We start from the raw sequence: 13623 nt of genomic DNA, 5'->3' as shown, positions 1-13623 counted from the left end.
TGTCAATTCATTTTTTAGGCCGGTATAAATATTAAAAATATACAAAAAAATAAAATATTAAAAATATTCCGAAAATCAAAATATTTACAATTAAAATATCAAAATATTAAAATTAAAATATTATAATATTTTTATGAAAATTAAAATATTAAAAATATTCCTATAAAATAAAGTAAAATATTTAAAATAAAAAAATATTTAAAATAAAAATTAAATTATTTTTGAGTTTTGAAATAAGTTTTGAATTGTGTGTTTGGTTATGAATTTTGAAAAATAATGATTATAGTTTAAAATGAATTTTGAAAAAAAGGTACTATAAAACTGCAACTAAAATACCACACTCAAATCAATAGTGAAATTATATTTTAAAATCTAAACCAAACAAAACCTAAATTTTTTATCAAATTTCTCACAAAAATATAAAACAAATACAAACTGGCATGTACATAAATCTCATATTCACATAAAAAATTTAATAAATCATTTAAATTCCCTAAGCATAACTCCAATAAAAAGTCATAAGTCTCATTCTTCCACCAATTGGCGGTATCAAGGTGAACCAATAACTTCTCGAACTACTGATTTGGAAATTGGAGGTGGAGCTGAAGAGGACAAGCAATCTGTCGGAGGTGCTTAGAGTTGATTTGATGAATCCTCGCCACTAGGAATCTGACAACAAGGTGTGGGGTCATTTCTGCCGATCACCTGCCAAAGATAAATTATTTAGCCTCCGTTTAGGAAGTGGGTTGACTTTTTAGTTTTTTTAGTTATTTTAGTCTGGACTAAAAAGTTTGGTTTTGGAAGAATTTTTTGGCTTTTTTGACTTTTTTTTGTGAGAGAAGAATGTAATGATTATGAGTTGGATGTGATATTTTGTTTTTTGTGACTAAAATAACCTATTTTGTCTTTTGTGGCTAAAATAGTCAAAAAAGCCTCATTTAGCTCTTGTCAAACGGAGCCTTAGGCTAAGGCCGCTTCCTTTAAAAAAATTAAAAAGTAACTATCTTATTTAAATTATATTATCTTATTTAAATCACATCACTTCTCTATTACATCATTTCAAATTCAATTCATATTTCATAAAAAATAAAAAAAAAATTACTTATTTAGATTATCTCAAATTACCTCTTACTCTCTCTGCTCAAAATAATAATTCTTTTAAAAAACTTAACTTTTTTTTATAGTCTAATTATTATAGTTTAAAGATAATTTTTTAAAATTATTCTTTAATAGTATATTTTTTAAAAAATATTAATTATTATAATTATACTTTTGTATTAATAATAAATTTAAAAAAAGAGAAAAATAAAAAATTTATATTATTTTAATTCTTAATTTTTTTAAATAGATTAATATTTTAGAATAATAAAAATAGAATAAGGGACTAATATTTTAAGACAGAGAGAATATATAAAAAAAATTATAATTCAATGTAATTTTAAATAAATTATAAATTTAATTTAAATATGAATTATTGTCTGTAATTTAAAAAATTACAAATATTTTCTTGTCTAATTTATTTATTTAATAAAATTAACTAAAAAAATAAAATTCGTAACTGCTCTTCTATATAATAATAAAATTACTTAAATTATTAATTAAATTATATTTCTGACATCATTAAAAATTATTAATTAATTTGATGACTTATTAATAAAATGATTTATTTGTTATGAATTTAGAAATTTCAAGGGACGGTATGTAATTTTCAGAACCACATGGGTATTCATATTTTTTTTTTTAAAATCTCAAGGGGTATATTTATAATTTATTCTAAAAAAAATTATGAATATTAATATTAAAATATGAATCTTTTGTTTATGTGTATGTAACTATTTTTTCAAATACCATTGAATTGTAATCGCTTATCTCCAGTTGGATATTGTTGAGTTTAGTTGACTCATTTTGAGGCTCACTTTGAATGATTTAAATTGTTTATTTCTTAAGATTGATAGAGAAAAGCGACTATATAAAAAATTGGATTGATTGCATATCAATAGTTAGATGCGATCACATTAGTCTTTAAAAAATAAATTATTTATTTTGAAAATCATGTTTGTTGTTCAATTTTGTAAGACAACTATAATTTAAATATGTAACTAATTATATCCGATCAACTTAATTTTTTTAAGTAATTATCTTCTTGACAAGTCTTGCAAATAAATGATTTAGATCACAGATGGGATCACCGAGCCCAACAACCCCTCTACAGTTCGATCACCTGTGCATTCAAAAAAAAAAGTGGAAAATGGAAAAACACTAAAATTCAGTTTTTAAGGGTTACCAGCACAGAATTTCTTCAATGTTTCCAATAACATCATTATCTTCCCTTTTGTTGAATTGAATATATATGGGGAATACTTGTAATTACTAGTAATTACATTAACAAAACAGTTGTGAAAGTGCAGACGCAGTAAAGTGGCTGCCATTTTAGTATAATTCACAATAGCTCACCGGACAACGGAATATGTGTTAGGCTTGGACATGTGACATCATAAAATTTGTAGTCAAGTTGACCACATACAAAATGACCAAGGAACAAGAGCTAAAACAAGGGAACAAATGAAAGTTTGCAGACACTCGAACTCATATATTGAATATGAATTAGTGCATCTCTAATGCTGTGTTTGGTTGGAAGATTTGGAGAGGGATTTGGAAAGGGAAAGGGAAAAGGTGTGTGAAACTATGTGAAATATAGGCATGATTTATTCACATTTCACCTACCTTTTCTATTTCTCTTTTCAAATCTCTCCCCAAATCTCCCAATCAAATACAGCATTATCTCAAGTACAGTGTCAGTAGTAGTAGGAAGTAAGAAACATACTAAATATAATACTAGTCAGAGAATTTTAAGGAGGATGTGGCTGTTAATTTCATTGTGTTTTGGGGAGTGATAGAGCCACTATAACCACAATTTTTGTAAAAGGTAAAGAAACCTGTCACTCCCATTTAATGGATTATATAAATCCCTGAGTGGCAAGATGAGGTATATACCTTCTGAAAATAACAAGAGCAGCGGATTGCACATTAAAATCTCATGTTGATTTGATTGGTAAGGGGGTAGAAGTGGCGACCGCCACAAAGTTTTGAAAACTCCCTTTATTATAGCAATATTAATTAGGGATTTTTTTTTTTAAGATCCTTCCTACTAAGATTTTATAACATAAAAAATATCTAATATTTTTATAATGTCTAAAATTCCTCAATTTGATCCAGAGAAATCTTATCCAGGGAAATTCTGGACTTCCAAAGAATTTCTCTGTATTCAACCCAGAGAATTCAAATTTCTCTGGTCCAGAATTTCTCTAGAGCTATAAAACTCTGATTTGATCAATTTGTCTTTGGTTCTGCTACTGCTGATTCAATCACAATTTCCTGCACAAACAAATTAATAGTTCTTCTATGAGTTTGTGATAGATTTTCTTTAAACTTAACGCTATGGTTGATTCTTGGATTTATTTTGGAATAATATAGTTTAGCAACTTGATGTGTAAAACCTCATACCTGATTGGCACTTGGAATTTTTTCCTGTCTGGTGGTGCTAGCTGTGGCAACAGCAGCGGCTGCAACTTCTGGTTCAATGGTTGCTGGCGCTGCTTTGTCAGCTTTCTCTTCGTTCACCTCCACAGACTCTACTTTCACAGGCTCAACAGGTGGAGCTTCCGGTTTAGCGGTGGCTGGAGCTTCTGGTTCAATGGTTGCCAGAGCCACATCTTTGGCTTTATCTTTGTTCACTGTCTATATTTTTTGAAAAACGAAATCAGAAAACAAAAAGCAAGAGGTTTTGCTTAGTTGGTTGGCAATTCTTCGTGAGAGTGACTAGCGAGTTGGATCGACGAGAGAGAGAGAGAGAAAAAAAGAACAACGAGGAGAGAGAGAGAGAGGGGGTAAGGGTTTGAAGGTGTGAGATATATCAAATTTCTCTGTAGGAACCTTAGACATCATAAAATAATATTGTGGATATCTTCCATTACTAAAAATGAGAGATGGACCTTAGATTAATTTTCCCTATTAATTAAGAACATTACATTCCCTAACATTCCAATCCTTGACCTCATACCAAACCCAACCACCACTTTACCTATTTTCAATTGCCACTTCTGCTCCATCCCAAGGTTTCAAACGGTGGGGCTAGGATTTTCAAAGCTAGTTTCAATCTGTTGGCAGTGGATGGCAGTGAGTAGTGGCAATGGCAGCGTTGAAAAACGATGAGTGCGGTTGAGTGTACATCAGTTTTATTTTTTCTCTTAAGGTGAATTTTTAAGGGATATAATTGTAATAATTTTTTTTCTTCTTAAGGCCTCATTTGGGGAACAAGTTATTTTAGTAACTTTTTAACTTTTTACGAAAAGATGTGCAGAAAAATTAAGAGTGTGATATGACAACTTATAGTGACTTTTTGACATTTTACCTAAAATGTATAGTCAATAAATGAGACCTAAGTACTAAGTATTATGAGGCAAAAATGTGGGGATTATACAAGCTTTATATATTTATCTCAACATATTAAATAGTTCTCCCTTTGATCATTTAAGAAGAACTTCAATTTAGACCAAAGTTTACTAAATTTTTATTTTCATCACGATTCAATTGGTTTAATATTTCCAAAGTAAAAATTCTGTGTAATAGCAATATCACTTACATATGATAGCACCATCTAATAAGAAAACCAGCACATGGGTTGACGATGTTGAGATGGGAGAGAGGTGTATACCGGTTGCGTAGATATAAAAGAGAGGAATTAATTGAATAAACTCTCATTTTATTCAAACTCAAACAAATTATACAAAATAGAGCAACTCTCTGTAATTCTCAAATTCTCTAAACTCTCTTAGAATTCTCCTTATCTAAAGATGTTATGTTTCTTCCTAGAGATTATATTTTTCTCCCACTCTTATCTCACACAAAAATACAACCTATCTATTTATAGATTTTCAATCCGTGTACAAATCATGTGTACTATAGTGTTCTCTTCTTCCTTAAGTTTCATCAATGAAGCTTCTTTGAAACTTCGTTTTCCTTCTAGTTGTTTCCATTTTCTTCTTCATTTTGAACTTCTCTTCTTGACTCTTGAATTCTCCTGCAGCTTCTTCTCTTCTTTGGAATTCACCATCTTTAAACTCAAATTGAGTTTGTATTCCAACATCCCCTCAAACTCAATTTGTTGGATTCTCTACACGATACCTCATATCTGCTCCTGGAGTTCATCATGACCTCTTGTTTGGTCTTGTAGTCAATCTTCTATTGACTTTTATCTTTTTTTTGAACAACCTCCTATTGTTTGGTGCTGTCAACCTCTTGTTAATGTCTTCTCTCTTATCCACCACCTCTTCCTAGTGGTACATGTCCTCTGTCAAGATCTCTTCCTCACAATATATGTCCTATGTCAGGACCTCTTTCTTGTGGAACAACCCTCTGTTGTCCTCTCTTGTCAATCCTCTATTGACATATGTCTCTTGGAACAACCATTTGTTGTACTTTATCTCTAGAAACAACCATCTATTGTTTATCTTGCAGAACAACCACATGTTGTCCACTTCTATCAACCGTCTGTTGACTCATTTCTCTTCAATGTTTTAGAGCAACCACCTATTTGCTTGTCTCGTCCATGAAATCTGGGACGTCTTCTATTACCTTTCTATGATGTTTTCTTTGTTATATTCTTCAACTCCTATTTCGAAGAATATTCTTCTTACTTCATCTCTTCAAATAGAATTTGTAAATTACTGGTATGGAATTTACAAAACCTGACCATACGAATGTGTCCGAAATGCTCCAAATAGATTGGATGGTTATGATTGGAATTTAGATGGCTTAGATTTAGCCAAAATAGATTGGATGATTCAAATCGACAATTGTAGATTAATAGCGAAACAGTGGATAATTTCTTTTATTTGGATGTCACTCTGGTTCGTCTTCCCCAACACATCTTTTTTCGGGCAAACTTTGATTCAGCAATTGCAGCTTCTTTTTAACTCCGATTTCGACGCTATTTTTTGTGTTGGAATCCTTCTGACCAGTGCTTCAATCTTCTATACTCATAAATGGATTTTGACAACTTCGAAATTTTTCTTTTCTAGATATCACATTTATCAGTGAACTTCGAATACTTCTTGGCTCTTCTGGTTAATAGTTCTGGACTCCTCTATTCGTCACGAACCCTCTGGTATTCAAAAATTGATTTCGACACCTTTGAAATCTAGACAAATTTTGAAACAACACTCTATTTTTTCAAAATTTCTTCAATATTTTAACCCAAATTGGCTCTGATACCATTGATAAGAGGTGGAAAAGGAGTGTGTATTGGTTATGTAGATATACAAAGAGAGGAATTAATTAAATAAACACTCATTTTATTCAAACTCAAACAAATTAACTCTCAAATTCTCTCAACTCTCTTAGAATTCTCCTTATTTAGAGATGTTATGTTTCTCTCTAGAGATTACATTTTTCTTCCACTCTTATCTCACACAAACATACAACCTATCTATTTATAGATTTCCAATCCGTGTACAAATTGTGTGTACTATAGTATTCTCTTCCTCCTAGCTTTACCAATTGAGCTTGCTTTTCTTTCTAATTGTTTCCATTTTCTTCATCATTTTGAACTTCTCTTCTTGACTCTTGAATTCTCCATAGCTTCTTCTCTTCTCTGGAATTCACCATCTTTAAACTCAAATTGAGTTTGTATTCCAATAGACAAACCCTACCATTCAAATGTAACTATCAAATCCAACTTAAACCATATAGCCATAGTAAAATTCACTATGCCCACATAGTGGCTTATTGTTGGATAATAGGTGTGGGGATATATTTTCTGAGTACCAACACGTGGCCAAGGTGACGCCGACGTGTCAACCGGGGTACCACGTGTCCTGGTCGTGACGCCGAGGTGATCTCGGCTAGGCCGAGGTTATCTCCGAAGATATCAGAGTCTGAGATAAGTGGATAGGGGACAAGAGTCCTAGAATGAGAAAGGACCTTAGCCTGGATAAGGATAAAGCTCTTAGAGAGTTTATCTTTATCTATTGGAGAGTCCAAGATAAGAACTGAGCTGAAGTCCATTGAAGCTAGGCATCTATTGGGATTATGATTGAGTTGGCTATAAAAGAGAGGCACCGCCAATGGGTCAAAGGTACGCAATTTATATTATGAATAGTGAGTTAAGCACTTGGTTACCCTTGGGAGATACTTAACTAACTTGATCGTCGGAGTGCCCCCGAGTAGACGAACCACCACCGGAATCTCTTCTTTTTGTTACAGGTCCTTCAGGCGCCATCTATTCTGCCAGTGCTCTCCAGTTGAATACTGAGTTAGCAGTGTGGTCAGAAATTCACTCACACAATTTGGCACTATCCGTGGGAAAGAAAGGAGAATAGATGGCCAACGACAGATAGAAAGAGAAGATTGGGGACGACACCCCTACTGGGAGTGGAGGACCTATGGACCTAGATGTTGAGGGAGACAACTGCAACAAAGAGACTCGTGATGAGAATCACGGAGGAAAGGACATCGGCCAGGTAGGCAACACACCGAAGAAATCAGACCAAAACAAGTACTATAATGAGGATAACCTCCAGGTATGGAAAAATAGATGCCTACGGAGGGACGAAGAGATGAAGGGAATGGCGAACAAATTGACAGACCTGTAGTCGGTTATCAATTTCATGATGCAAAATAACGTCATGCAGCCACCGTTCCCACTGTAGGACACGCCGATTTCAACGGCCAATACCAAGAAGGGAGGGCAGAAAACAATCCCAGTAGCCCCCCAGCACACCAGGAGCGAAAAACATTCTCACCAGCCTTTAAGGGAAGTCGGGCGAAAAGAGTCGAGAAGGGAAGAATCTTAAAAGACACACCGCACCAAGGAAGCAGACCCCAGAGAACATCGACATGTTCAAAAGCAGGAGTTATGCTTCGATGCAACCAATGAAAAAAGGTTGAAAAGGGCTCACAACGAAGCAGAGAGTAATGCACCCAAAAGACTGAAATCAGGAGATAATTGAGCTCCTGGACGGACCAAAGAGGACTTAAGAGATTACCTCAAGAGGAAGCAACAAAATGCCGAGGTAACTTCCCCTGTTAAGCCGAGAACACCATTCTCGGTAGAGTTGGACAAATTTGAGGCCCCGAAAAGATTCAGTATGCCGAGGTTCCAGATATACAATGGTAAGTCGAACCCCAACTTTCACATCGGTTTATACCTAAACTCGATGGCATTGTACATTGGGAACGAGCCGTTGCTTTGCAAGGTGTTTCCCTCATCCTTCGGGGAAATTGCATCGGATTGGTTTCACAAATTACCAAAAGGAAGTGTGAAGACCTGGGAAGGCCTGGCCGAGATGTTCGTGGCTAGGTTCGTGACAAACAAACTACAGCCACTAAGGGTAGACGCCCTGATGGCTCTGAGAATCAATGAGGATGAAGACCTTAGGGCCTACACAAAAAGGTATTATGAGGTTTTTAACCGAATACCCGAGTGCAGTGGAGGTCGTGTCTTTCAAGAACGACCTAAAAGATGATTGTGCACTACGAAAGTCATTGGTAAAGACATTGCCAAAAAGCCTAGACGAGTTCATGGCCAGAATTGAGAAATATGCCGGAGCCGAGGAAGATACGCCAGGGATTAAGGTGACAAAGCAAGAGAAAGGAAATGACTCGCCGAAGCGAGGCCGAGGTAATAACGGATCCAATAAACAAGAGATATGATTGAGGACCACACAGGCAGTCACAATTGTATTCTGAATCCCAATTCACAAAGTCCTGGATAAAATCCGAACCCAACCTTATTTCAGAGCACCAGCAAGGGTACTAGGAGAGTTTATGAGAAGAAGCCTCGGAAAGCATTGTACTTACCATAATGAAGATGGGCATCTAACTCAGGGTTGCAGCGCCTTGAAGTCACACTTGGAAGACCTGGTAAAGCAAGGCCATTTAAAGGACCTTGTCGATGAGGCCAGGACAAGGGAAGAGCAGGCAAGACTGCCTCAGGCACCAGCAGCTCCACCTCTCCCAGCACAGCAACCGTAGGCAGGCGGACCTCGAGTGATTAATGTAATTCACTCGAAGATCAACGAAAATGAAATACGAGAGGAGACCTAGAAGGTAAAGCACTTGCAGCATGTGTACCAGGTCCGGCAGAAAAGACCTTGGGCTGAGGAGTGCTAGGGACCAGTAATGTCTTTTACTAAAGCCGACCTAGAGATGGTACAACATCCGTACAACGATGCCTTGGTAGTATCCCTCCAAGATAGGGAGTGCCAAGTAAAGCGCATCCTAATTGACCAAGGCAACTCTTGTGACATCATGTATGTCAGATGTTACAAGGAGCTTGGCCTTTACCCAGACGATATGGAGCAATCCAATGGCCCAATGGTCGGGTTCAATAGAACGCCGACCTAGCCACTGGGAGCAGCAAGCTTGGAAGTGCAGGCTGGCACCAAGAAGATAAAGATAGAGTTCACCATAATCGACACACCCTCCCTTTACAATGTTATCTTGGGGAGGCCATGGTTGCACGCAATGGGGGTTGTTCCCTCAACATTGCATCAGCTATTGCGGTTCCCAACAGAGCATGGGATAGAGGAGGTCAGAGGGGATCAGCTGCAAGCAAAGAACTGCTCCATGGCAGCAATGAAATCCACCTATAGCATACGAGAACCAGAAAGGGCAGAGATCGAAGACGAGGACGTGGAATTCCTAGAAGACGTTGGCAAGAAGCCAATCGAGAAGAGTGAAAAATCCCTAAAGAAAATCCTCGTCTAGCAGGGAGATGAAGAACGCTTCTTCCTTCTTGGCTCGGGCTTAGCCGAAGAAGAGGAAAAATAACTAGAGGCGTTCTTGAGAGCAAACATTGAAGTGTTTGCCTGGACGCCTTATGAAATGCTAGGCATTGACCCCGAGGTCACTTGTCATAAACTGAACGTAGACAGGTCGACCAAACCTGTAATCCAACGGGCAAGAAGACCGACGTTGATGCATGTTGAGGCAGTGGACGAGGAAGTAGACAGACTTCTGGAGGCCAGAGCCATTCGAGAGGTAAATTACCCGACATGGCTATCGAATACAGTGGTGGTGAAGAAAAAGAATGATAAATGGAGGGTCTGCGTAAACTTTACCAGCCTAAACAAGGCCTGTCCCAAAGACAATTTTTCTTTACCCAATATTGACCAACTAGTGGATGCCACTTCAGGGCATGGAAGGATAAGCTTCTTAGATGCCTACAGGGGGTCCCATCAGATAGCCATGTACCCCCCAGACGAGGAGAAGACTGCGTTTATCACCCCAAAAGGACTGTATTGCTACAGAGTGATGCTTTTTGGGTTAAAAAATACAGGAGCAACTTACCAGAGATTAGTAACCAAGATGTTTAGACACCTAATTAGCCAAACAGTGGAGGTATACATCGATGACATGGTCGTGAAGACCAGGGAACCTAAGGACCATCTGGAAGACTTAAAGGCAGTCTTTGACATCCTAAAAACATATCGGCTCCGACTCAATGCATCGAAATGCATATTTGGAGTTGGATCTGGTAAGTTCTTGGGATACTTGGTGACCAGATGGAGCATCGAGGCCAGCCCAGATCAAATCAAGGCCATCCTAGAACTAAAAAGCCCAACATCGGCGAAGCAAGTACAGATGTTGACTAGAAGAGTTGCAGCCCTGAATAGGTTCATAAGCAGAAGTTCTGACAAATGCAAACTCTTCTTCAGTTTAGTGAAGAAGGCCACAGACTCTTATGGACAGAAGAATGCGAAGTCGCCCTGGCCGACTTGAAGAAGTATTTGACCACGGCTCTAATTCTCTCAAATCCAGAACCTGGAGATGAGCTATTCATGTACTTAGCAGTTTCGGAACATGCGGTAAGCGCAGTGGTAATCTGAGAAGAAAAAGGGAAACAAATGACCGTTTATTATGTAAGCAAAACCCTGGCTGATGTAGAAACCAGGTATTTACCCTTGGAGAAGTTAACGCCGGCCTTAGTAATGGCTTCATAGAAGCTGAACCATTACTTTTAAGCCCACAAAATTGTGGTGCTAACTGAACATCCATTAAAGTCCCTGTTACAGTAGGGAGATTTGACAGGCATAATAACCAGGTAGGCAGTGGCCTTGGGCCAGTATGACCTGGAATACAGACCCAGAACAGCAATCAAAGGCCAAGTCTTGGTTGACTTCATGGTCGAGTTCACACCAGGATCCATCGTACATCAGGCTCCGTTAAGCCAAGGTGAACGATGTCCAAGCGAGCAAAGAGGAGCCCAGTCGAGGGCAATAGAACAAAGGAAGGAAGAAAAACTCAAGCCCTGCAGCATTTACATTGGCGACTTTTTTCGACTGTTTGTTGATGGGAGTTCAAACCAACAAGAAACGGGGGCAGGAGTAGTAGTGGTGTCTCCAGATGGACAGATACTAGAACAATCCATTCGTTTGGGGTTCAAGGCCTCAAACAATGAAGCGGAGTATGAAGCACTGATTGTAGGACTGAAACTGGCAGTAGTAGTAGAAGCAGATGAGGTGATAGTCTTCTGTGACTCTCAGCTTATAGTCAACCAAACAACAGGTGAGTTCGCAGCCCGAGATGAAAGGATGTCGACCCCATGTGAAGGAGGTCGACAGATTGATGGCCCTGTTTTGGAATTTCCAACTACAGCAGATTAGCAGAGATAATAACAGCCACGCCGATGCCCTGGCCAACTTGGCTAGTGCAATACAACCTGGAAAGGCAAGGACGATAATGGTTGACTACTTGTCAGGCCCAAGCATCGAACCATTGACGACAGAGCGTGAAGCAATGTGTGTGGACATGGGACCAAGCTGGATGGACGCAATAATAGCATTCCTAAAAGAAGGAAAACTGCCAAATGATCACAAGGAGGCACACAAGATCAGATTGAAATCGGCAAGATTCAGTCTGACAGCAGAGGGACATCTCTACAGAAGACCCTTCACTGGACCCCTTTTGAGGTGTGTACATCCTTCACAAGTTGAAGATTTTTTGTACGAAATACATGAAGGAATATGTGGAAGCCACGTTGGGGGCAGATCACTTGCTCATAGGGCTATTACCCAGGAGTATTGGTGGCCCTACATACAGAAAGATGTAGAAGCCTATGTCAAAAAGTGTGAAAAGTGCCAAAAGTTTGCACCTCTGATACACCAACCAGCGACAGACCTAAAACCAGTATCTAGTCCTTAGCCGTTTGCCTAGTAGGGCATGGATCTTGTTGGAAAACTGCCCCAAGCAACTAGGCAAAGGAAATACCTGCTGGTAGCAACAGATTACTTCACCAAGTGGATAGAAGCTGAACCCCTTGCCAAGATTCGAGACGTGGATGTGAAGAGCTTCATATGGAAGAACATCATCACCAGGTTTGGGATTCCAAGAGCAATAGTTGCAGACAATGGAACACAATTTGACAGTAAGCCAATTAAGAGCTTCTGTGAAAAATTCAAAATCAAGAATTATTTTTCGACTCCAAGTTTTCCTCAAAGTAATGGACAAACAGAAGCGTCCAACAAAGTTATCTTGGACGAGATAAAGAAGAGGCTACAAGTAGCAAAGGGAAAATGGGTAGATGAATTACCCAATGTACTCTGGGCATATCGGACTACGCCGAGAAGATCAACGGGGGAATACCCATTTGCCATGGCTTATGGCACAAAAGCAGTAATTCCACTAGAAGTCGGCATCCCAGGAATTAGAACTCAAAGAGTAGAGAATGGGACTAATGATGTATTATTAGCCCGAGATTTGGATCTGCTAGAAGAAAGAAGGGAGAGAGCTGCAATTCAGCTGGCGGCATACCAGAAGCAGCTTGCCAGGGCTTATAATAAGAAGGTCAACCCAAGGAAGTTTCAAGTCGGTGACCTCGTTTTGAGAAAGGTCGTCGGCAACAAGAAGGATCCCAGAGAGGGCAAGCTTGGCCCGAATTAGAAGGGACCCTATAGAATCATCTCGGTATTGGCCAATGGGGCATATCGGCTTGAAGATAATGAAGGCAAAGAGTTGCCAAGGCCTTAGAACACTTGCAATCTGAAATTTTTTTATCATTAGACTTTCTTGTTCTTTGTTATTAGCCGAAGTAATAAATAAAGTTTTAGCTTGTTTTTTTTACACTTATGACTGATAAGATAGTTAACGATGTTTCTAGAATACATGCATAATGAGAACTCAAGTGGAACTTAAGTTCACATTAGGGGGCAGAGAGTTGGAAAATGGTTCCTGGAAAGGTAGAATGTACAAGCTAAAATTAGTTTAACACTTGTTGAAACTTGAGTTTACAAGTTGAAGTTAAACCGAGGTCATGTTTAACACTTGTTGAAACTTAATTTTACAAGTTGAAGTTAAAACAGAGATCATGTTTAACACTTTTTGAAATTTGAGAAAAATTTACAACTTGAAGTTAAACCGAGATCATGTTTAACATTTGTTGAAATTTAAGAAAAATTCACAAGTTGAACTTAAACCTAGGTCATGTTGAAGGATGTTGGTGTTAAGTCCAGGCTAAGATAAACCATTGGTAGGTATAACCGAGGTATATCACCCCGAGAAGGTCGCACAGATAAAGTGTATGTTGAAGACATCCAAATTATTCTAAGTATAGAATCATACAAG

This window comes from Camellia sinensis, chromosome 4 (genome assembly GCF_055761805.1).
Source record: "Camellia sinensis isolate YWXY chromosome 4, ASM5576180v1, whole genome shotgun sequence".
Taxonomy (NCBI): domain Eukaryota; kingdom Viridiplantae; phylum Streptophyta; class Magnoliopsida; order Ericales; family Theaceae; genus Camellia; species Camellia sinensis.
This window is presented reverse-complemented; position numbering follows the sequence as displayed.